This window comes from Desarmillaria tabescens, assembly GCF_030435595.1.
Source record: "Desarmillaria tabescens strain CCBAS 213 chromosome Unknown EV420scaffold_108, whole genome shotgun sequence".
NCBI classification, from domain to species: domain Eukaryota; kingdom Fungi; phylum Basidiomycota; class Agaricomycetes; order Agaricales; family Physalacriaceae; genus Desarmillaria; species Desarmillaria tabescens.
The window spans coordinates 90,357-103,834 of record NW_026848407.1 but is presented as its reverse complement, the minus strand read 5'-3'; positions in this window follow the sequence as shown (position 1 = coordinate 103,834).

Here is a 13,478-nt window from a genome sequence, read left to right as displayed (position 1 = left end):
GTACATGGCGTTCCCGCCCATAGCCGCACTTGAAGCCAAGATCAAGGCCGGCAGCCATGAGGACGTAGTGGACGATATGTGGCTCAATGTCGGCTCATTGTACTTCACACTTGCAGACGGCTTCACCATGTCGGGACAGTCACGCCCCAGGGTCCAGAGCGGACAGAAGATCGACGTCGGCTGGAGAAAACTCGTGAATGGAAATGTGAGGGTGTTCATCATTGAGGACGCGTCCTACGCCCACAAAAATTCAGGAGCGACATAGGATGAGAAGAGAACCCAGCTCAAAGGGTACCTGGCACAGACGCGTGTGGCGGAGCCGAACTTCAAGAAGACGCTTTTTGGTGCGGTCACGATCGGCAAAGCGACCCAATTCTTCTCATACCCCTACCGCCAAGATCAGCTCCAGCCGCTTCATGACGTGGATAAGGCCTTTGAGTTCAAGAAGGACAAGAAAGAAGTGGACCAGCACCTCACGGACATCCGTGACCAGATCAAGGCCGGTGCCTAAGCATGTCTCTGACATGCGTGCGAGGAACTTTATATATAAACATATATACCCTTAACGCGGGCCGAGGAGAGATGGAGGACACGTTGCTTGGAAGGGGACACTTATCTCGCATGTTTCGGTCTAACATTATCACTTACACTCGCTTGGTGATTGGGTTTTCTTTTGCGCTTTTGCTTGTATCTACTGTACATGGGCCAAATAACCCACAAATCATGGACACAGACATAGCAATAAAAATTTGTTGCTATGTAACCTGACTTACCATCTCAAGATCTCAACTCATCGATTGCAACTAATGATACTCACTGTCTGTGATATCGTGGTATGTATGTGGGTATCGGCAGCACTCGGCACCGGCATCTGTATGGGCGTAATAGCGTGCAAAAATTCACGTAAGCGCAAGTTGCGTTTATCCTGTCGCAAGTTGGTTATTAGCCCCCAAGTTGGCTTGTATTGTTCCGCAAGTTAGTAGTATATTTTTTTTTTCGCAAGTTTGCTATTGGCTATAGCTTTAGAATAGGTAATGCCTAGCCTGTGATATACAAATTTCTGTCCAGCCATTCGGACACCTGACATTGGTTATGAACCATATGAAAACTAACATTCTGGGAAGGAATATGGTACCTATGCTGTTCAGCAGGTCATGCGGTGAACCCTTTCACTCTCTGAAATGTCGTTCTCGGTGCGCCCAATTGAGCTCGATCTATCGCTGTTTTGCAGTACTCCGAGCATTCAGATCTATAAGGGAGTCAGTGGACTGTCTAGGCCGAGCAGCTTTGAATCTAGATATCAAACACCGAAGGGAAATATATCTAAATTCATCACTGAATAAACGATGGAGAAGTAGGTAAAGATCAATAGTACGCTGGAGGATTTCGTGCCGTTATGGCAATGACAGAATGACTGGTGTCAAGCACCGAAATAATGTCGGCCAGTTCAGGGGCCACCCGGGCCTTGTCCTCCTCCGAACCCATGCCCTCGATCTTATTGAGAGCTATGATAACAATTGATGCCGGTGTGTATATCACTATAGGAAAACACTTAACTTGCGGTGCGGACGCGAACTTGCGCACTTAAAAGTAACTTGCGACTGGAAAAAATCTAAGTTGGGTTCATCGGATTTTTGCACGCTATTACGCCCATACATCTGCGAATGTCATCAGCGGCCGCCAAATACGAGTCGCTTTTGCGCAACTTTGTGATCCTAGGCCAAAGTAACTCCTAGCATGCCTTGAGCCCGACTTTCCACGACTACTTAGTACTCGTACTCATGGTTGAATCAGTTTCGCATTGGTGAGTACCTTGCCGCACTGAGTCTGCGAGTCACTGCCGTTTCCAGCGTGTGATGGAATCTTTGTTCCAATAGCACCTTTAAGGATGAGCTTACTGCACATCGGTTCAAGCGGCGAGTACCGAACTTGGTTTGCCTTCAACCACGACTTGATATCTGCTTCGCTTTACCGTGTGTATAGATCGAACTCGCACCCCTCTCTTAGTTCTGGCCGCGCCTTTGTGCACTGCGAATGAACGACCTAGAAAACATGGAGCTGGAGAATTTCGCGTCGCGGCGTTCACCATCAAAGAGTAACATCTATCTTTCCCCTCGGCCGGATTCTAGAAGTTGCCGACCGACATGCGCACAATGATTGCGACCTTCGTTCGTGTCCTCCAGTTCGCCTTAGTGAAGTCCAGCCTGTGTCGAGAAGGGACTAAGAATCTCCTTCTGGAATCCACCCAGGGGAGCAGATGCATTTCTTGTCAACAATCGAGCGCTATTTGTCCATTTACTGTCGATACTCTCCACTTCTCCCAACTATTGTATTCTCGGACCTGGTGGACCCAAGTATGGAAGAGAGGAAGTTGCTGTGGAGGATGGTGAAAGCTCGTCGTAGCCGACTCCAAACGACAACTCAGCACCAAGCGCTGAGTATGACTCTTCGAAATACCTGACTACTCCTTCCTCAATTACATTCCCGTCCAAATTTATGGGATCCTCGGGTACACAACAAAGCCAGCTTGCCAGACTAGGTTAACATAACCCCCTTCCATACTCGGGGCCCAGATAGGAAGGCTTGCAACTCCACGGCAGACACTTAGTTAAAATGGATAAAGATCACATGTAGTGATATCACCGTATGTGACGGCAATCTACTTCGCAATCGCAGAGACTAACTGCTTTAACCGACCCTCTATACCGTGAATATCTTCCATGATCAAAGCATGCTTGCTTTCCAAGCCGTCGAACGTCGTACTCTCGTATGAGAGACTCGACCCCATTCGCAAACGAGACGTACTGACATCTTCACCACCACGCTGGGGCGTCTCCGCTGCCTTCACGGATGAATCCGTGCCCGTCCGCTGCGAAGAAGAATCGCTCGACCGCTGAGTAAATGTTACTGTCGCATTAGGCGTGGCGCTCCGTTTCGACATAACAGATCCCGGCCTAGGGCTCGGACTCGGACTAGGCGGGGCCTCCATGTCCGAGTCAGAGTCTTCTTCCGAGTCAGAGGCATTCACGGGGAGCTTCCGTTGATCCTCCAGAGGAAGGAAACGAAGTTCTTTCAACGATGCTGACCGACTGTGTCTGCCGATCGACGTCAAGATGTGTGGTTTTCGACCGCTCTCTAATACTTTCTTATGCGCGCTCATGCCAACACAGTCAATGAGCTGCTTCATGGCCTCGCGATCTGAAACGGGCCGTCTTGTGATTGTTGTACGACGAGCAGTACTGTTCCGCGAAAGCGTCTGGTAGGGGGTTCGAGGTCCGGATCGGATAGGCGTGCTGAAGGGGTGTGAATTGGGTGTTGGTGTCAGAAGATGGGGAGTCGGCGTGGAACCGATAGTAGCGTGAGATAGTCCAAGTAATTTGGGTGTACCAGCAATGGGCTCACAAGGAAGAGGTGTTATGTCCGGAAATGCAGTTGTCATAGGTCCCCATGAAAACCCGATGAAGGCTGAACTGTTATCTCCAGACGTCGCTCGAGGTGTCGCTATAGACTTCAGAATAGAAAGGCCCTGAGATGACCCAGCAGACGACTGGAAAAGGTCTGAGAAAGCGAAGGGTTTCGACTCAGATCCACTGCCATCTAATCCATCGTCCTCCATCTCAAGGACAGCATTGGGATCCGAGTAGATAAATTGAGGAACGTGGATGTCTGCGGGGACGGTCTCTAATGACCAAAATCAACATTAAGATGATGCAGGTGTAACCCAGTAACCCACCTTCGTGGAGACCGGTCCAGCGAACATTGGCAAAAAACTTGTGAGAGGTGAGCTCAGCAACGGAGTGTCTTCCCAGACGGAATTCGGCATCGGTGAGCAACCTTCGAGAATGATATTAGCGGCACCAACAAGTCAGAATGATAGCACGCTTACTTGCGTAAAAAGTCTTGGAATTCAAGTGAAATAATAATGTTGTTATTGAAAGGAATGTACCTCTGGACAGAGATCAGTGTCTGCGGGACGAGATGAGGAAAAACGGACGTTGTCAGCCATAATCTTCGCGTATGTTCTTCGAATATCTTCTGCGAAGAATGGTGCTTGACCATAAGCCATTTCATACAGCATCGCGCCCATGCTCCACCAGTCCGTCTCTCGCCCATAGACGTCATCTTCATGTTCGAAATCGGAACTGCGGTCATCATCTTCCATTTCCAAGGCAACCAACGCGCGCTCATGGGCCTTGAGTATCTCCGGCGAGATGTAATCGCAAGTTCCACATGGGACGAGACAATGTTGCTTCGGCAGACGCTGACTGCCATCTGGCATGTGGGGAAGAAGCGGGGCCGCTGAACCAAAATCAATCAAAAGAATGCGAGCGTTCGTTTTGAGGACAAAATTGTGAGGTTTGACATCTCTGTTTCCTGCGTCAATGGGAGATCGTGTATGTGAATCTCAGACCTACCTGTGCACAAAACCTTGTGAGTGGCACCAATGAATCGCGCTGACGATCTGTGGTGCCCACCATCTGATATCGCGTTCGGAGATCCTGCCGTCCAGGGCGCTGGACTCCAATACATCCCAGAGAGTACCCCCTTCGGCATAGTCCATGACGAGCTTCAAGTGCGTCGGGGTCTGGAATGCACATAGTAAGTGTGGCACCCACTGTGACTTGGTTGTTGTTGCAAGGCGCAGAATATCGCGTTCGAGCTGCGGAGAGCATTGCTTTATTTTACTTCGTCAGCTGCGTACAAACCGACTTGGGTATCAACGACGCACCTCACGCGCCCTTAGCACAAATTTCTTCTCGATGGTTTTGCGTACATAGACGCGCCCGTCTAGTCTACATTTGATGACATCGATCTACCAGCAATGATGAGATTTGAATTATCCAAAGAGAAAAAGAACCTACCACGCCAAACTGGCCGTAGTCAAGCTTCCCAACCACCTGGAAGTCTTTATCTTGAAGTTTTATGGAGTCGATTTCGATAGTCCTCGCTGATAAAATCAGCACAGTACGTAGCAGAGAATTGACAAGATGCGCATACACGTCTTCCCAATAACACTCTGGCCGTGCAGCAACCGGTCTAGTGCCAGCCCATCTTCCTCCTCGTCGCCATGGCTTTTCAGAAGTTCTTGAAGTCTCGATTTCCGTTTTATCCAAGAGAGAGACATGCATTAGGTCGTTCAAATCGAGGGAATAAAAATACAGCGATAAAGGTAGATGAACAAGAAATGGAGGGAACGATTGACGATGACGGAAAAGGGAGAACAAACATAGCTCTGTCACGCTATCACAGAGCGTCACGGTATTTGGACAGACAGATGCCGATTCTGCCGAGTCAACTTGCAGTGCAGTGGCATCCGCCAACGTTCGAGGGACGACCTGATTGCTGGTTACACTTGACCGCATATATGGATTTATACATGGAATAAATAATAGGCTGAATAGTAGTTCTACACGTACGTTTTACAATCTAGGTTCGTGTCACTGTACTTAGTACCCTTTCCGTATGAATTCGAAGGAGTAGCAAATTGCTGTCCTGATACCTCCTCAAAGTAAACCGAAGCACTAACTATTTACGCTCGGTCGTAATCGTCTCCATAACCGTCTCTTCAGTCCCAAGTTCAAGAGAGCCCGCCGAAACTTCCGAAGAGAGAACGACTTGATCTGATCCAAGTAACAGGCCTGGATGTGCAAAGTTCATGATGTAGATTGCTAATACGACCATGGCACCATCAAAGACATCTTCAGGATCGAGATTATCATGACATCCAAATGTCCAGGGAATGGGGAAGACATACTGAAATACACCTGAGTGGAAATGATTACGCCATTCCACCCATCACTCAACTCGATAGTACGGTATACGGCTCTTCAATGATGTCAGAAATACAGAATTAAGCTAAATTATAGGACATACCGTATATAGAGACAGAGGGTGCTGAAAGTCAACGCTCCTAACATGAGCAACGATTTTCCACTCATGATGCCGCGAGAGTAGATAGGCTTCGTAGAGGCAGCATCCACCTGGCTAGTATTGGCAGTACGGGAGGCAATGGGAATGTCCTTGATGTATCGTACAAGAAACTCGGCAGCACAAATAACATATACAGTAATCCAGTAATCACAGCTGCAAGGAACTGTATTAGTTATCGACCATGGTATCACAAACATTTTACTGACCCAGCTGGAACACAATGCCTCCGAGCATGATATTTCCGCCCTGTACGTGAAGTACTTAATAATAAAGATTCTCCCAAAAATATGGTACTAACCTTGTTGGCCGCCGGTAGAGTGTCGGCTGCCGATGCAATACCTCCTCCAACACCTTGGATAATCAAGGCGACGACATCCTGTAGTATAAAATTCGTGGTGAACGAATTGAAAATAAGGGTAAAATGCTCTTACACAGGTACAAAAGATAATGGAATCTAAAGACAGCTTCTCAGAATGAGTACGGGTATTAGGGCTGCGTCACTCACACATTCGAGGAGTGAGCCTGCTATATACAGGACCCAATCTTTTGATCAATGTGCCGAGGACAACGAAGTTAGCCGCAACCAGGGGCGTCGGTGCGAGGATAGTGCAAACAATTCTGAAGGAACAGAAAATCAACAAATACGCACTATGAACATAATTCTCGAACATACTAGATTTGAAACGGGTTGGTAAGATTTGGAGAGAAACTCGACCACAAACGACCACTCCAGCCAAGTACCTCCATGATTCCGGCCAGGCATATGGTGGGGAAGACCCACCACATCCGGTAATAGAGGCCTTGACCCACATGACAGACTACCAGATCCCATCAGATAGTTCAACACGATGATGGCTCGACGGGAACTTACTCGTTGAGATAGAATACAATACCACAAATATTATTCCGATTGCCGTTGACGGAACATAGTTGTACGGAGAGTCAGCGGGATCCATACTTCCCGACAAGACCAAAGGCTTAACTGGAAAGAAGGGATAAGAGAAAGAAAGAGCAGATATAAGTCGAACGGCGTACTAGTGGACTCCATCGTTGGCGATAAAATATTTCTGCTGCTCTCGAGTCTCTAGCTGAGGGGTGTCCTAAGTTACGAAAGACAAAGGGTACTATCCAAGCCTTAAGTAGCAGTGTCTGAAGTCCTCCACTGCTCGGGAGTACGCATCACGACGCCAAGATATCGCATATTAAAATAAGAGATCATAATGTCAATGACAGAAACGAAAAGCTGCTGTGCCGAGCCAACAAGCTCGAACTCGGCTGTCCGGTAAAGATTGACGAATACGGTAAAGGATATCCGAGTCAACTTCGGGTGTTCTCAGTGCCCTCGATGTCTGCCGTGTGTATGACATCTGCCACGATCCGATTTCTTGCCCGCTCGTCGACTCGGACGTACTTGGGGTAACAATCGATTAGGCGGGAAATTCTTTTGACTCGGACCGCGAGAGCGGGTACCACGGTCACGTTACTTGATGAGTCAACTACTTTAACGTGGGATCTGCGCCGTGCGATCGTCGCAACACCATCTTGCACCAACTCCAGGACTTCAACGAGATGCCTTGGGACCCTGTAAAGCTCAATAATGGTACTTCTGACACTGTATTATCCTCTACAATTATTTTTGATTTGAATTTCCTCTGACAGGCCATTCTATGCCCAGCATAGCTTTCGGAACGTGGAAACTCGGAAACGGTGATGGCCCTATATCCCAGGTTGACCAAGCAATCTCTGTCGGATTCAACCACTTTGGTCAGTATATTTCGCAATCCTTCTAATTGTGAATTTCCTATATCTCGCTCTAGATACCGCTCAAAGCTACAGAAATGAAACAGAAGCTGGAATTGCGATTCGTGAGAGCGGTCTGGCGCGAAATGAGGTATTCATTACTACCAAGTACTCCGGGCTGGACGGACTGGATATCAAGACGTCTATCCAGAATAGCTTGAAGAATGTGAGTGATAAATGTTCAAGTTGTTCAAGCTGGCTGAAATTGAACTTATGCGCAGCTGGGAGTCACCTACGTGGACCTGTATCTTATTCATCACCCACGACTCGCTGTTCCCGATATACCTACCGCGTGGAAAGAGATGGAAGCTCTCCAAGCACAAGGGCTGGCAAAGCGAGCTATTAATAGCACTTATTTCTCACTCGTCTTCTACTAATCATATCATAGGAGCATCGGTGTGAGCAACTTTGGAGTCAATGAGATCGCGTTGTTACTGGCCTCTTCAAATATAAAACCTGCAGCTAACCAGTTATAGATTTTTCGTGTCCAGTATACGCTTTCATTGAATCTCTATCCCTCAGATATTGCTTCATCCATATGTCTACGCCCGGCAGAGTCCTGTCGTTGACTACTGCCAGAAGGCCGGTGTTGTCATCGAAGCCTACAGTCCTCTTATGCATGTCATTTTTTCTACCATCATACTGCATGATCTAACCATTAAGTTCTAGTCCAATTACAACGCTTCCGGGAGGCGCAGTAGATATTCCAGTTAATGATCTCGCCAAAAAGTATGGCGTCACCCCTGACCAGATCCTTCTGGCATGGACAAAGTCGAAAGGTGCTGTTGTCGTAACGTATGCTACTTACGCACTTTAACCTGAGTATTTTTCTCACACATTTTCCTTGAAGGACGAGCTCGAAGAAATCCAGGTTGGAAGGATATCTGAATGCTGGGGACCTTGGTATGAATTCCTCGGTCTTTATATGCCCTGCATAATTCATACTCACATCGACACGTAGAACTCACCCCTCATGAAATTGCTGCTATCGATTTAGCGGGTGCGGCTGAGCCCACACACTTGAAGTTTACGCGTCGTGTCGCTGTAACGTGTCTTGGACTCGCCATTGCGTGGGGAACTCTGCGCGCGCTGGGATATTGAGATGAGCCGCCTTCACAATGTATACTGTGTACCACTACTGTCAAACTACATAAGCGCTTGCTTTCTGAAATCTGAGAGTGGCTGTGTCCGCCGAGTGCCGCGGCAACTGTCCATTGCCGAAGTAAAAAACTTCAAGACCAACTTCCATCCTGCATCATCACCGTGCTGTTCATTTCGGAAGCCGACATTTCCTTAGGCGATTGAAAATTTCTCTATCAGATTCCTTCGCTGAGTAAGAAATTTGTGAAACACCGCTGATTCAATCAGTGCTCGCTGTCCCCCCTTGAGCGTTGACTAGGACTTTCATGGCCCCCCAGCTCGTTTGGTTGATCACAGGTATTTGCATGCTGAAAATCTCTGTCGCTCGGAACACCACCTCACACTTTGCAAGGAACCACTTCTGGCCTCGGTCGACGGCTCGTGACATCCGTTTTAGCTCGCGGTGACCGTGTGATAGCCACCGCGCGATCCCTAGAAAAATTGCAAGCTCTTCACCCTTCCAGGGACTCTGAAAATCTCCACCTCGTTCAGCTAGACGTCACAGCGGGATCCGATACCGTCAAAACCGTGATCGATGACGCCGTTTTGAGATGGGGCAAGATCGATGTACTTGTGAACAACGCTGGCTCGGGGTACCTTGGACTCGTAGAGGAGAGTGGGTGAGTGGTTAATTGTAACCGCTTAGAAGCATTCTTTGGCTGACGGTTGAAAAAGAACGAAGATGATGAGGGAGCAGTTTGAAACGAACGTTTTTGCTGTCGTCGATGTTACCAACGCTGTCCTCCCTCACATGAGGGCACAAAAGCAAGGAACAATAGTCGTCATCGGCAGTCGTTCTGTATGGAGGGCAGAGACTGTGGTAGGCTATAGCAGTTATTTATATTATTGAATCACACCAACTGATTTCCTAGGGTCTCGGAACGTACGCAGCATCCAAAGCAGCAATTCATGGCAAACCCTCTCTGTCTCTGTTATAATTTCCTCTTACTTATCATTCTCCCAAACCGTTTCTAGCTATAGCCGAGTCTCTCATCCCCGAAGTAGCGCCGTTTAACATCCGCGTGCTCGTCGTCGCACCAGGCGCCTTTCGCACAGAAGGAATGTATTCGATCCCCTTCAACGTCAAGAATCCTATCTCGGACTACGATGATATTCGTACCTCTTCTATCGCGCGCTTCGGTTCTGTCCCGGGGACCGAACCTGGTGACCCTGTGAAAGCGATGGAAACACTGGTGGATACGGTAAGAGGCGAAGGTTCAGCAGAAGGGAAAGCTTGGCCTACTTGGTTATTGTTGGGGCAAGATGCGGAGAAGGACCTGCGGACCAAGTGGGATAAGTTGAGGACTACGTTGGAGGAATGGGGAAGTGTTGTTCGAGGCGTTTGGTTTTGATGATAGAAACGAGACTTGCAAGTCCCTCCCGAAATACTCGTCAGAATTTGTAGTCTAAAATAAACATGAATCTATTCTCCATTCGTATTCAAGTTCGCCATTCCTATTTGGCGCACGCCCTATTTGAACCAAGTCTGGCTATTACGGTAATATTGGGTGCAACTAAATGCCATGAATACATATCGAGTCATAATTCGTTAGCCGGGATCTCCAAGGTTCTATGGCGTCGTATTGTGGCTGGTTTAACGATATCGGGCTAGGTGCACTGAGTCAAAAATAATTGGCATTCTGGTATGTGAGTACCACGTATCGATGCACCATTGTAGAAAGCGATAGACGGAACCATGTTTCCAAGTTGCCTGAAGCATGCAAGGGCGCACGCCGCGTACTGAAAGACTGTAAGACTGTTGTATTGGTCGACTCTGCTATATACAAGTTCGGGTAAACAATAGCAAATTACTACCAAAGACCCCGTCGACTCGTCGCTGAACACAAGTGAAAGGAAAACAAAGAAAGAAGTAAATTAGGAAAAGATAAAGGCATTAATATTGAATAAATGCTTAGCTGAGAACCGAGCCAAAGCAACGCTTACAATATAAATACCAAACTCAACTGTCTTCCAACCCTCGAGGCATCATACCATGCAGACAGTGGAAGGCGTTAGGAATATCCAAATCGATTTTGTGTAGCTTGTCGACTGCCAGCGGAGACATGGAAATTTTCAAAAGCGGGATCTATCTCAGAGCAACCAGTAGCACTAGTGATATCGACGAATGGAAAGCACATCCGGTATTTATATACGCCTGTTGAGGAAGTGTTACAGTCGTCTGAAATGGGATGTATGGAAGGAAGGGAAAACAGACTTTGGTCCGACCCGGCCATATATGTATCCGAGTCCCCTAATAGAAATGGCAACTGACCATGGTCGGAGCGCTCATTGATGCATGATGAATCCATTCTTTACACGAACCATATCCTTCGTTGCAAGGTATTCCACATCATGTCGAGTACAGCATCTCCAAAATGGCGCGTCGTCGTGGGCTGCGATGTGGGTTTACTTTTGTCTTAATCTGTACAGAGCTAATCCTGCGACAGGATGCCGGCGTCCAGTACAAGAACACGCTGAAAGCAGACCTAGAGAAGGATCCTCGAGTGTCCGAAGTCATTGACGTCGGCGTCGTCGATTCGAACGAGAAGACAGCATATCCCCATGTCGCTGTCACAGCCGCAAAGAAGATTGTCGCAGGCGAAGCTGACCGTGGGTTGCTGATATGTGGCACTGGCCTCGGTGCGTATTATCAGGTCCTCCAGCAAAAAGAGCTAACAAGGCATGCAGGTGTCGCCATATCCGCCAACAAAGTCCCTGGTATTCGTGCGGTCACGGCTCACGACAGCTTTTCGGTGGAACGGGGCGTCCTGAGTAACAACGCTCAGGTTCTTTGCATGGGCCAGCGCGTTATCGGTATTGAGCTCGCCCGTCGCCTTGCCAAGGAATGGCTGGGTTATGTCTTCGACACCAAGTCCGCGTCGGCCGCAAAAGTCGATGCAATTTCTCAATACGAGACTGTCCCTGGCGCTTGTTCATGAACGAGAAAGGATAGTATGCACACATACTACCAGTAATAGTAATCAGAATATCACCTGTACCAATACCAGCACTACATATGCACGATGAAAGATCTTGATTGGCATGACTTCAAGTTCGTTCCACCAAAGGGAAAGCATTCACGATTCCAGGGAAAGGCAAGCTGAACGCAAAGGGAAGCGTACGCGGAATAGGCACTCTTGCTTGAGAGAAGGACGTGGTGGTTGAAGGTAAGGAGGCGGACCGCTATGCCGGCGGAAATCGAAATGAGGCTGAGGCTTTCCAAGGCGGATATACAAAATACAACCTCTTGAGGGAAGGACTGCATGTACTTTCCAATACTTGCCGATGGTTGGAAGCTGGCACAAATCTCTTATTCATCAGGAAGTCCAGTCTGCGGAAAATAAGACTGACCCATCGGAATGGCTCAGAATGCAAATCATATGATAACTAAGTAAACTGTAAACAGGATCGAAATGTGGCAGGAAGTGACTGTTCTTAGCCGTCTGGAGAGACTTGATTGAATCTGTCTTGATATGAGCATGACACTGTATAACGGTGCTCAAACTTAAGTTGCAAATTGCAGGTCGTTCAATGCAGCAAGCCTTTTTCGCCTATTAGAATCGAAAACCGAAGTGGAAGTATTATTATGGCTCATCATATGCCCTAATTGCCTTGTATATAGTAAGTGAAAATCAACTATAGTCAAACTAGTATTGGCAATGCTACTAGTCTGAGTTTCACCATGTTCAATGCAGGTCCTTAGAGTTCGGAGTGAAAATTCGGCATTTGAATGCGACTTTGTATGCCTATCTATGTGAATATACACTTGTTTAACCTTCGAGACCTTAGGCCTCACTACTGAACGTTTTTGATGACTAAAGAGTGACCGCCGATATCCGACATGATTGCCAAAAAGTCCGAGTAGACAACATATCCGCCAAGCGTCTCGTCGTCAAAGGGCACAGGGACCTGGATGCCGCTGGGACGATTTGTAAGATCACGCTCACTCGGTGGAATGAAATTTGCAGGAATCTTTCGTTTCGGATTGGGTTGAATCTTGGATTTGGTCCGTGCATGGAAACCATCACCAAATGCAACCCGGATGTCTTGAAGCCAAAGAAGAAAGGCGGAAAATGATGTCGAAGTAGGAATGGGCGTGTCCTCAGCTAGGAAGCATCTCTTCTGCCTAGATAGGGCTTCCCACGTCATCATTCGGTCGAACCAGTCAGAAAACGGTGGTTTCTTCCCCTTTTCCGTTTTCAATTCCTTCATTGTGGACCCCTTGTCAGAGCGCACAATCTCGTAACGACAGCAGAGCATCATCAAGACATAGAACAGGGCTTCGATATCATGACAATACAGATGGCTGATGTCGGTTGCACGCAGAAGGTCGCAGGCCATATAAGGTGCAGTACCTGTACGATGGAGAGACGAGGCATCTCGGAGAGGAAGAAAAGAGGAGAGGTCGAAATCATTGAGGACACCGCAGACTTGCCCATGTCTCCTTCGATACATCACATTGGTCATACTGATATCGCGGTGGAGAATCTTTGGGTGATCAAAGAGCCATCGATGACCTAGATTAACATGCTTTAGATCATAGCTTGAAGGAGGAAGATGGTGTCGAGAAAAAAAACATACACTGCAATATATCGAGAAAAACCTGA